Source organism: Clarias gariepinus, chromosome 16 (genome assembly GCF_024256425.1).
Source record: "Clarias gariepinus isolate MV-2021 ecotype Netherlands chromosome 16, CGAR_prim_01v2, whole genome shotgun sequence".
NCBI lineage: Eukaryota > Metazoa > Chordata > Actinopteri > Siluriformes > Clariidae > Clarias > Clarias gariepinus.
Window position 1 is genome coordinate 9836574 of NC_071115.1, and position 12690 is coordinate 9849263.

Here is a 12690-nt window from a genome sequence, read left to right on the forward strand (position 1 = left end):
CCTTCTGCCTGAGGAAATTTGTTTAACATCAGATGGACCTCTGAAAGTTGCAAGGGGAGGAAAAAAAAACAGTCAAAATCTTTTTGATAATGAAACATAAAACAACAGCAGCCGTGCTTACAGGATACATAAAAGACTCATAATTACAATTACAGTTGATGCCAAATGTTTACATACATCTTGGCTAAAATACATCCACATTCAATGTTTTACTTCTTCAAATCAAATAAATAATTTTTTAGTGGCTGCTATAGCATGGATATACTGCATGGGTATAGGGATTATAATACCCATTACAACATCTGCCCATATCATAGCTATATATGTATATGCTTTTTAAACTCATATGTAACCCATATTAAATTGTGTTGATAAATTTTATGGTTGACCTAAACTAAAGTGCTCTTGCTTATCTGAAAATGGTACTCAATTCCTAAGAGCAGCTCTCTACAGTTCTTAAAGATAACTAACTCATAACTTGATGTTACATGCTACATGCATCATGACCACACAGACCAGCTACCACCTATTTCACAGTTACTGATAAGGAAAGAAATATAGAGTTTATGATCTGTTTATAAACATGATGAGCTACAACCTAAAACATTTTATTTGCTGCACTACCTATGACATTCGAGCACTTTGCTTATTTTATATCCATAGACAATTCTGCAATTCTGAAAATGTAAAAGTCGCTAAGGACTAATGACACCTATTACTGAACACTAATTGTATGTTATCCAGTGTCTATCATCTGCGCTTTAGATAAGAATGCACATTTGAATTATATCCTGGCTGCTGGGAAAGGGTGGACGAGTTGATGTCATGGCCCAGAATGAAGATCAAACCTTCCAAATCTCATAGCCTGTCACTCAGAAGGGGAATCAGAAACTACAACATCATCTTCACCGTCGAGGGAGAGAAAATCCCCCTTCTGGCTGAACAACCCATCAGAAGCCTGGGAAGGCAGTATACCGCAGATCTGTCAGACAAGCACATGGGGAGGTCCGTCATGAAACAGCTCATGGATGGCCTGCGAAAGATCGATCGCAGCCAACTCCCCGGGAAGTACAAGATTTGGTGCTATCAGTTCACACTCTTCAGGAGGGTGATGTGGCCCCTGAAAATGAGCGAGATCCCCTCATCTGCCATGAGTAAGATGGATGCAAAACATGGATGATGGAACATCAGTTGGTCGGATCTGTAGAGGATCCCACAGGCAAGGGTCAGTTTTCTGATTTGTGCAACTTACAACACGCTTCCCTATCCACGCAACCTCAACCAGTGGTTTGGAAATGAGGAAAGCTGCGCACTCTGCAACGCGCCCAACGCAAGTCTTCTTGTCACACATCCAACACATCTTCTCAGGCTGCAAGATCGCACTTTCCCAGGGGCGCTACACATGGCGCCATGATCAGGTCCTGAGGAAACTGGCTGAGGTGCTGGAGGGGCGTCGACAGGGCAGCACAGGACCACCACTATCAGAGGACTGCGGCAGCTTCATCACGGAAGGGGGGGGGGGGGGGTGGGGGAGTTACACCAGGCCAAGAGAGAGGTCAAGGCCTTTTTCCCCCGACCAAGAGGGGAACATGAGGGTTGACCTTAACAAACAGCTAAGGTTCCCCACGGAGATAGCAACTACATCTCTCCACCCTGATATTGTGGTGTGGTCCACCAAAGCAAGATCGGTGCACCTCATTGAGCTGACTGTCCCATCTGAAGGGGAGATCGAGGCCGCCTTCGAGCGCAAGAAGGCCAAGTACTCCGAGTTGGCTGAGGAGTGCAGGGAGGCTGGCTGGAAGACCACCATCTGCCCAGTGGAGGTGGGATGCCGAAGGTATGTGGGGCTGTCAACCACACGCCTCCTGAGAAACACAGGGGTGACTAGAAGGAACCTAAAAAGGGCCACTAAAGATCTGGCAGAAGAGGCAGAGAAAGGCAGCTTTTGGCTCTGGTTAAGGAGAAAGGACATGAGCTGGGGAAAGAACAAATAACCCCAATAACAGCTGCAGGGGGTGACAGGGAGACGTCCCTGTCACTGCTCCGCCACCAGGAGACGTTCTAGTGATTAAATGAGCGAAACGTTGGTGAATGGTGGTTCCTAGCTGAAGACCCTGCAGCTGACTCATGGGCACCGGAGGAGGTGCGACAGGCAGCAATGCCAAGCAGGTTATGCCACATACCTGTACATCGACTAGATAGTAAATTTAGTATGTATAGTAAATAGTATACACAAAATTTATTATACATAATATCTTACTATACAATATATAATGAGTTTAATAACTTTAAAACAACACACATTTATAATTATTAGGAAATCAGTTAATGTTTCATGTCAAGGAGACAGAATAGTTTAATTGTTAATCTGTTCTGCTAAGTTTTACTTACTATTAAGGCAAAGCATGCATTTAGAAGTTCTGAGAGAAAAAGGAAAAAAAGAAAAAGGAGGATTAGCCACTCACCTGTAAGTAAAGAAGTGCCAAAGCAGCATGCTGCTTACAGAGGCTAACAATAAGACAGATAGCAGACTAAATATATAAACCTTTATATCTGAAATGTGTTCTCTGTCAGTCTGTAGCTCAGCTATATTAATAAATATGCTTGTGTAAATTTGAATTAAAGTTGAATTATTGTTACGTGGTGCAGTATGAGAGCCGCACCACGAGATGTTATAAGGGTTTTAAGAGCCCTGATATAAGACTTTAGAGGGAAACAACGAAATACTGTAGGAGGCTGTGAGAGTGCTTGTGATATGCACGGGAAGACCTTCCCGTTTGGAGATAGCGTGGGATTATTAAATAAGGGAACTTAAAGGAAAAATGAAAACTAATAACACAAAATAAACAGAGCTCCGCCGTCTACAGAAGAACGGATGGGGCTCCGGAAAACAAAACAAAACCATATCCTCTCGGGGTGTTCGCCCTTACTGAGGATTTATGAGGAGAGAGGGGTTGTGTTTTATGCACATTTTATACCTCACCTGAGAGCGCACGCTACACGCTAAGTGCGTGATGCTCGCTCTCTCTCTCCCTCTCTCTCTCTCTCTCACCGGCGTCTTAAGGAGGCAGAGGCTGGGGCTTTGCCTATGTCTGTTTCTTCGCGCGCTTAGACGTGCTGCCAAGTGCGGCTCGTTTAGGCTGATTGCCTGACGGCGGCGTTGCCTGGCAGCCGTGTGCATAAATGTCCGCACCTTTGTCTGTTCAGAACTCTGCATGGTAGCAGCCTGCGGATCTGCCCGTTCTAAACAGTTTAAGCGCGACTCTGCCCTTGGCGCGAGCCGCATCATTACAATTATAGCTCTTTCTCTCTCTCTCTCTCTCTCTCTCTCTGTTTACTCCCCCACCCATCTTCTCGCACTTCTTTGCATCATGTACAATCCTTTTCTTCATTGCACACATTTGCTTTTGTTGTTGTTGTTTTAAACCCCTGGTCTTTACTTTCTGAGAATTACTTTAATCTTTCTCTTGGCCTATCATAATATTTTGTTCCACAAATATTATTAGTTGTTTTTTTTCCCCTGCATCTTAAGGTTATGTCTGTGCAGGTAATTGTGATTATACTGTAATTTAACTAATTGAAATTAAGGTTTGCAGTTTTGTGTTTCATATTTATTTTCTTTGTGTCTCAACATAAACATTCAGTTCTCAAACATCCACATAATATAAACCAAACACCTGCAAAAATCCAGTAAACTTTGGTTTCAGAAAATACTATATATGTACAGTTTAATGAAGAACACACTTTTTCAGACTGAATGACACAGTACATGAAAGCCAAGCCAACTAGGTGGGGCTTCAAGTTGTTTGTTGTTCTTGCTGATTCTTCAAATGGGTACACTATGGACCTTCCTGTGTACACTGGAAAGAACAACTTTCCCACAGGCCATGGCTTATCATATGATGCCGTGACATATCTTTTGGATTGTAAAGTTTTAGCCTCAGGGTAACATATGTACATGGCCAATTTCTACACAAGTCCAAAGCTCCTAAAAGACTTGCTTACCATGAAGTTTGTATTTAATAGTGATTTGTATTTATATTGCTTAAAATAATTGCATGTTCTCATTGCACTGAGGATTATCAACATGAAGCAACTACAGGGGTTGGACAATGGAACAAATTTAGTGTTGGAGGTTTCATCGCTAAATTTGACCAGCCTGGTGGCCAATCTTCATTGATTGCATATTCCACCAGTAAGAGCAGAGTGATATATATAATAGCAAAGTAATAGCACAGTTTTGCTTAAAATATTGCAATGCACACAACATTATGAGTGACATATCAGAGTTCAAAAGAGAACAAATTGTTGGTGGTTGGTAGATGCCAAGAAAGCAAGTCTTTGTGATGTACTGTATCAAGAGCTACGGTATCCAGGATAATGTCAGCATACCACCAAGAAGGACAAACCACATCCAACAGGAGTAACTGTGGACACAAAAGGAAGCTGCCTAAGGGATGTCTATGTATCCAAAAAACATAAAATGTTTCAGTGATGGTTTGGGCTGCAATATCATGGCATTCCCTAGGCCCAATACTTGTGCTAGATGGGCGCGTCACTGCCAAGGACTACCGAACCAGTCTGAAGGACCAAGTGCACCCAATGGTTCAAACATTATATCCTGAAGGCAGTGCCATATATCAGGATGATAATACACCAATACACACAGACTGGTGACAGAGTGATTTGATGAACATGAAAGTGAAGTTAAACATCTCCAATGGCCTGCACAGTCACCAGATCTAAATATTATTGAGCAAATTGAAAACAAACATTTTCCTCCACCAGCATCACATAGTCACCTGGCCACTATTCTGCAAGAAGAATGGTTCAAAATCACTCTGGCCACTGTTCAGGACTTCTATCGATCATTCCCAAGACGAATTGATGCTTTATTGCCTGCAAAAGGAGGCCCTACACCATACTAATGGATTATTGTGGTCTAAAACTAGGTGTTTCAGTTTCATTGTCCAACCCCTGTATGTCTTAAACACACATTTGTGCTATAAGTAACAAGATCGTCTCAGGTTACTTTGCTCTAACCCTGTTCCCTGAAAAAGCTTCAGGTGACGTCATCTGATAAGGTGCACCTGCAGGTTATAAATAGGACTGAACCAGAAACATCCTCAGGTCAATTTTGTCTGAAAGGATGTCCAGTCACGCCCGCAGTGCGGTATTGGACTGCAGCATCTCGTTCCCGCTTTTCGGGGGAACAGGGTTACAGCAAAGTAACCCGAGACAGTCCCTTTCAAAAGCTACATTCGATGCTGTGTGAAAACACTCTGGAAACGAGAATACCAATGCTGCCGCAATCCGCAATCATGAAGGGGCATCTGCAAAACAAGGCTGCAATCTTATCTGATTCGCGATCATAAAGCAGTGTCTGTAAGACGAAGCTGCAGGAAACCTCACAAGACATAAGACCAGATGCTTTGAAGTAAATGTAATGTTTGATGTCAATCTAAAGCTGGCTTTATTCAACGAATGTTGGTAAACATGGGAAATTGGTAGCATGAACCGAGATCATGCAAAAATCACTTTATAAAAGGTATTAAAAACTGCAACCGGATTGGTCCCTTGTGACAGCCGAAACACTAATGTATGGGCAAAAGGGGGAACCACGTGAGGCGTGGCTAAGCCCCGCAACCACATCCGATTGGACCAATCACCCGTGGGACGGACTGACCCCGAAGGGACAAAAACCCAAAGGAGTTAAAAGTTAACATCACTACTGCAACCTACAACATCTTCCAAGCAGCTTGGGCTTCCGCCCTTGCTGCACTATGTTGCTGCCGCTGCTGGCGTCATCCGCTCTTCAAGAACTCTCAACGAGGTGTTGTGCCAAAACTCCTTTGTCAGGGGGTCAGGGGTAGCTCAGTGGTTAAGGCATTGGACTACGGTTCGGAAGATTCCAGGTTTAAACCCCACAACCACCAAGTTGCCACTGTTGGGCTCTTGAGCAAGGCCCTCAACTGCTCAGATGTGTAATGAGATAAAAATGTAAGTCGCTCTGGATAAGAGCGTCTGCCAAATGACTAAATGTAAATGTAAACTCCAAAGTCTCGCAACAAAGAAACCCTCAGGAGATGTTTCAGAGCGCAGCCATCGGTAACCAGGCAACCAACGTCTCACTGAAGGGCTTTCCCGAAAGACATCATCTTTACAACAGCGCACCAACCAATCAGCAACGCCATGATTCTTTTCGCTGGAGGCAAACCAAAGGAGGAGAACGAAAAATAACGCATGTAATCAAATAAAGCTGCATACCTTGCTAAAGTTGGTGCTCATTTCATAACTAAACCATAAGATTAAACCCAAGACTCTGCTCTTGTGACTTTCGTTGATCTAGTAAACAGTACTAGAATAACTTCATTCATTTTTACCTTCCAAACTGTTTGTATGTGTGTCTGTTTGTATGTGTGTATGCATTTAAGTAGTGTAGTTTCATGTATCGTAGATTAGTCAAATAAATTCTCATTTCTTTATAAAGAAAGCCCAGGGGCAAAGTCTATGCAAGATGGGGAGGCTGACAAAGCCTGCAAATCTCCAATTCTCTTCAGAGAAGTAACGGCCATGAGAAAAACAATCTTAAAGGGTCAGAAGCCTGACAGGTGCTGACTCTAGTGGTTCAAAAGGGGTGTCAACCAACCGTTCTGGCACAATAGCTAGATCCCAAGAAGGGACTGTCGCTCTAGTGGGCGGCCTCATCTGTTTAGTTCCACGAATAAGCGGGCAACTAAAGGGTGCTTTCCACAGAAACCCCATCAGTCAGGACATGACAGGCCGAAATAGCGGCAACTTATGTTCTGAGAATACTAGGGCATAAGCCTGAGGTCAATTTTCTTGTAGAAACTCCAGCACTGAAACAATTTGGCAGTGGACTGGGTCTACATCTTTTACTATGCACCAATTTTCAATACACTCCATTTGAGGGCATACGTAAGTTGTAGTGGAGGGAGTCCTAGCACTTGGTATAGTTTTAATTACTTTGGCTGGAAGACCAGCCTCTCTTCACTGGTCCCCTCGGGGGCCAGATGTGAAGGTAGAAGAGCTCGGGCCAGGGATGGAATGTCGTCTCCTGCGCCGGAGACAGAAGCTCCCTCCTCACAGGAGAGATATTAGATGAACACCACACACTGGTTGGCCAACGCGGAGCTATCAATACCAGGCGCAAGCCTTGTTGAAGGACCTTCTCCAGAGTTTCCGAGAGCAGACTGGGCCATGTATGGGCCATCACGTTCAGACCCAGAGGAGCTGGAGGACTCGGAGAGTAACAAAGGGGACATTGTGCCTTCTCCCAGATTTGACTGACTACTTTGGGGTGGGGTTTCCAAACCCTGTGTGTCACAGCTTGTCTGGACAGCAAGTCCGCTTCCACATTTATATGCCCTGAAAGGTAAATCATCCTGAGGGACAGAAACTTGTCCTGTGCCCCAAAGCAGAATCTGGTGCACTAGCTTTACCCAGCGATGCAAGCCCAGGCAATTATTTACGAGGATACTGCAGTGTTTCCCATCCGAACTAGGACATAGTAGCCTCTCAGCTGCTGGAGGGAGTAGAAAGGGTACGAAGCTCTCGGCACAAAACCCATGGATGAAATCCCCTGGCTCTTAGCCACAACTGAAGTGATCTCATGTGCAGAAGGTCCAAGAGACCTAACACTCTCAGAAAGTAGTAAAAAGTTACTTTCTGGCCTACCTTGATCTCCTTTAGAGTATCGAGAATGGATTTGACACGCACAGGAGACAGCTTCTTGCGGTCGAATCCATGTGACACCCATAATATGTCGTACTTGAGCAGGAAAGAGAACACTTTTTGTGGCGTTGAATCTCAATCCTAAGAATCAAAGTGAGCTAGGATGACATCTCGAAGTCAGGATACGGATGCCCTGGGATCATAGAGCCAGGGCTGCATCCATACATTTTATACATGTGCAGGGTGACATGGCTAGGTCAAATGGATCCCGATGGGACTCGATACTAGTAGGCTTCGCCTCCAAAAGCGAACCTCAGGAACTTCCTGTGTTGTGGCAATATTTCTATATGAAAATATGCGTCCTTCAGGTCGATTGTCACAAACCAATCCTCTGGTTGGATTGAGAAACAATCATTTTGGCTGTCAACATTTTGATGTTCAGCCTACAAAATGTAAAATTGGACGCAACCCCCTGCCTCTCTTTGAAAATTAAGAAATACTTACTGTAATAGCCTGACTACAGTGCTTTGTACCTAAAGAGATATACTTGTTGCCTGATTGTTGTAATAGCCTGACTTTACTGCCAGCTTCTCAAAATAGGGCGGGTTATATAACCTGCACGTTCCCATAGCGTTTTCACACAGCATTCTTTGTAGCTTTTGAAAGGAAATTGGGCCTCTCTCACCTCAAATAAGGTCAGTGTTTGTGATTGCATTATTAATAAGAACAAAAAATAATGTATTTAATGTGCAAAAACTCTGCTCAGTGCTTGTCTCTTATACACCTAAACACCTTGATGAGTTTTAAGAACTTTGAGATAATGTTTTATGGATTTTTTTTTTTTTTTGACTTTTTGGGGAAAAAAAATAATTTCACAATATGAACAAACAGTCATACACTGCAGAGGTGCACACTTGTATTTGTGACTGACAGTCACATTTAGGTTGCTTAAAAAAAGACAAAAACAGACTTGACTCGCAACTAATTCTTTATTCAATTAAATTAATTTCAATTTTATTTGTATAGCGCTTTTAACAATTGACATTGTTGCAAAGCAGCTTTACACAATCAAAAGGATTATTTAAGTTTGCATGAAATGTAAATGTGTATGAATCAAAATGGTAAGATTTATGACTCATTTAACTAAATTCCAATTGTATTTGGCACATAAACAGTCATACACAGTGTAATATGCAAATAGACATGTGCAATGTGCAAAAGTGTGCAAAAATTCAATAAAAATGTCTGAGGTTTTTTGTCACAGCCTCCCTGTGTTGGCCTTCAGGGAGCGGAAGTGCTTACCTGACCGCAACAGAGAAAACAGTCCATTATTGGGGTGGCTGAGGCCCTTCACAATCTTGCTGTAGATTGAGTGCAGGTCAGGGAGTTTGGTGCAAATGGAGCGCTTTGCTGATTTCACCACCCTCTTTGTATTGAAGTCCACTATCAACTCCTTTGTCTTACCAGGCAGGAAATTGGAGATTTCCTCAGAGATGGGCCAAGTCCCAGGTGCCCCAGCTTGGTGGTGAGTGTGGAGGGAATTATACAAAGAGCTTTTTAAAGTAATTCCCTTTCCTAGTGTCCAGGTAAGTAAGAGATGTGTGAAGGAGGTGACAGATGGCATAAGCAAACTGTTAAGCAAACTGTAAAGGGTCAAGTGTGTCAGGTAGTAAAGAGATGATAAAGTCTCTGACCATCCACTCAAAGCATTACTAGGAAATGGTGTGTAAACATTTTAAATATTATAAAATTAAATAAGTTTTATTTGCATGTGTGCAGTGACTTTATTTCATTTATTTATGTTGAGCTACAATCAAGTGACACATCACAACATGTGTGTGCTAATGTATGCAGGAAAACAAACTAAAGGCTGATTATGTAAAAGTTCATAAGACATTAAAAAAAACACAGACAGGTCATCAAATATTAACATTTCTCAAGGCATATTTGTTTTATAATTATCAAATGTAGCTGGCCCTAGCCTGTATGTTTGGTGCCAAAACATTGACAGTAATCTTTTAGTCTAATTTAGTCTATTCTATATGCCCACTTTCACTTCTAATTTACAGAGGGAGAAATATGGAACCTTTTCAAATTCAAATTCAAATTTTATTTGTCACGTACACAGTCATACAGAGTATGATATGCAGTGAAATGTTTTTTTCGACTACCAGTGACCTTAAAATAAAAACTTAAACATAAGAATAAATATAAATAAAAGGTAATACGGTAGAAAATAAAGTTAACTGGTAAAATATACTGTACAAGTAAAAATAAAGACATATTGCAGTAAAAGAAATATTGCAGAAAAATTAAATTAACTAGTAAAAGTAAAAATATACTGTGCTACCTAAAATAAAATAAGAAAATAAAAATATACTGTACAAATAAGAACAAAATATATATATAATATAGAGATTACTTGATATAGCGAATTTCTCTGAGCCAATAATTAATAAAATGGTGAAGCTGAAATGTTATGCGAAAAGAAAAAAAAAACGGTTAAGAAGTAGATGCTGTGTCATGCCTTTGGCATGAAGGGAAGTTACAGTTCTGCAGGATCTGACACCTCTCCCCTTCTCTACCTGAGCCGTGTGAAAAGGATGGCAATCAAACTGAGTAGGTAAGTTGAAATAAAATCAGTAGCACCATTTGCTTTCGCTAGTAAACTAGTTACTCATTTAAATTATTAAGAAAGTCAATATTAAATCAAATTAATACTAAGAAACATTATTTTGAAATAATATTAACTAAAATAATAATCACTAGCACAAGCTAATGCTGCTACTGATTTTATTCTAGCTTACCTGTTCAGTTTAATTCACTTGGCTCGGGTAGAGAAGGGTAGAGGTGTTGGTCATCATTAGCTACTGGTTCTCATCACCAGGGTTGCCAGGTCCAATAAAAAATCTATTCCAGTGTAAATTAAAAATTACCCCAAAAGGGAATAAAAACTACCCAATTTTTTTCTTTTTTCCAATCATACTTGATAACTGCAGGATTTCAGTCAGGACTTAATAAACATTTACTGTTGCTTAAATGCACTTTAGAATAATTTCATTTGGATGGTTTTAGCTCTTCGCTTCATACTTTTCTGTAGTACAGTTTGTGCAGAGTGTAGTATGTATATTACATAGTGCACATGCTACATTTTAACAAAACTTAGCTTCCAAAATTTGGAAGCACTTTGCATGATGAATTCTTTGAAATCTGATATGTAAGTATATGTAACTATAAACAACGAATTGTCCCAGACATTCTGATCCTTTGTCAGAAGACCATTACATGCTATAAGGGAAGGATCAAAAAATATCAGGGACATGTTACATTTGAGACATTGTCTCCCATTCTTTGCAATGTTTTTTTTTACCATATTTTCCCCATCCACCAGCCATTACATCTACCATCCACATTTATCTCTACCAACACTCAACTTGACAATCTTCCTCCTGCTTGCTCGGTGCGGATAGTGGGCTTGGATAATCTCACCACCCTCTGTAGCGCTTGTCTGTCCTGCATTGTGCTGTTCCCGAACCAGGCCGTGATGTTTCCCGTCAGGATGTTCTCTATGGTGCAGAAACAAAAGTTCCTAAGCACCCTGGAGGACAGTCTAAAGTCTCTCAAGCATCTCTGATGTGGTAGAGATGCTGCCGGGCGTTTTTCACCACAACAGTTCTTGCGTGATGTAAACACAGTACCAGGTGCCGTAGCTTGGTGGTAAGTGTGGAGGGAACTATAGTATTCAATACTGAACTGTAGTCAACAAAGGGCAATTTAACATAAATTCTCTTTCTAGTGTCCAGGGGCCTCATGTATCAACGCTGCGTACACACAAAAACTTTGCTTACGCCAGTTTTCACGCTCACGGTTGGATTTACAGTGAAATTAACGTGAGAATGTGCGTTCTTCCACGCCAACTTCATGTCTTGTGTGTGTTTGTTTTACTTCCGTTGGCGACTCCTAGAGGCACTTATGTTCAATTGCACACTACAAAGTATCGCACCAACACATGTGAAAAATATTGCTATAAATTTATAATTGATAAAATGGGTTAATTGACACAATATTTTTCTACCAATTATTTGATTTAAAACATATAAAAGCATTTGCAAATGTATACAACCCTTAGTCTATGGCAATGGCAGTGTTGGCCTTATTAGAGGATAATAGCCGAATCCGAAGGGAACACGTTTTTAGGGATCACAGTGATTTTCTGGCCCACGATCATGACTGGCTTATTAGCTGTTTCAGATTTCCAAGAGCTATCCTCTTGGAGCTCTGTGCTGAGATATAGGACGGATCATCCGCATGTCTAGCAGGTATATAAGGTTTCCATACCATGCAGTTGACCAGCCAAACATTAAAGCGTAATTTGCAGTGATCGCCGGTTTTCCTAATGTAATCGGAGCGATCGACTGCACGCACATTGCTATAAAGGCGCCATCTGAAGACGAATTCGCATACGTGAATCGGAAACATTTCCAATTAATTAATGTGCAAATAATATGTGATGCTTAAATGCGCCTAACAAATATTGTGGCAAGGTGGCCTGGGTCAACCCATGATTCATTCATCCTCACAAACAGCATGGTTGGGATGAGGCTCCAAGGTGGCAGGGTGCGCGATGGGTGGCTTCTTAGTGAGTGATGTATTTAAAGATATTATTCCAGTTTTTTTTTTTTATTTTGTTATTAATTCTGGAGGACAAACTTGCAAATAACAGTTTTTCTCCGGTCTACCTCCAATAGAAGCACCTCCAATTCACATTTTGTGAAGTTTCTCTTCTTGCTTGCTTTTGCCATTGCTTTTTCTTTTGGTTTTGCCAAAGTGAAGTCATTAACATAGAGTCATTAATGAAGGAGGAGGCAGGGACGCAAGTCTTTGTACATGAGGCCCCAGGTGAGTAAGAGATGTGTGGAGGAGGCGAAAAATGGCATAGTCTGTAGAGCGGTTTGGACGGTAAGCAAACTGTAAAGTGTCAAGTGTGTCAGGTAG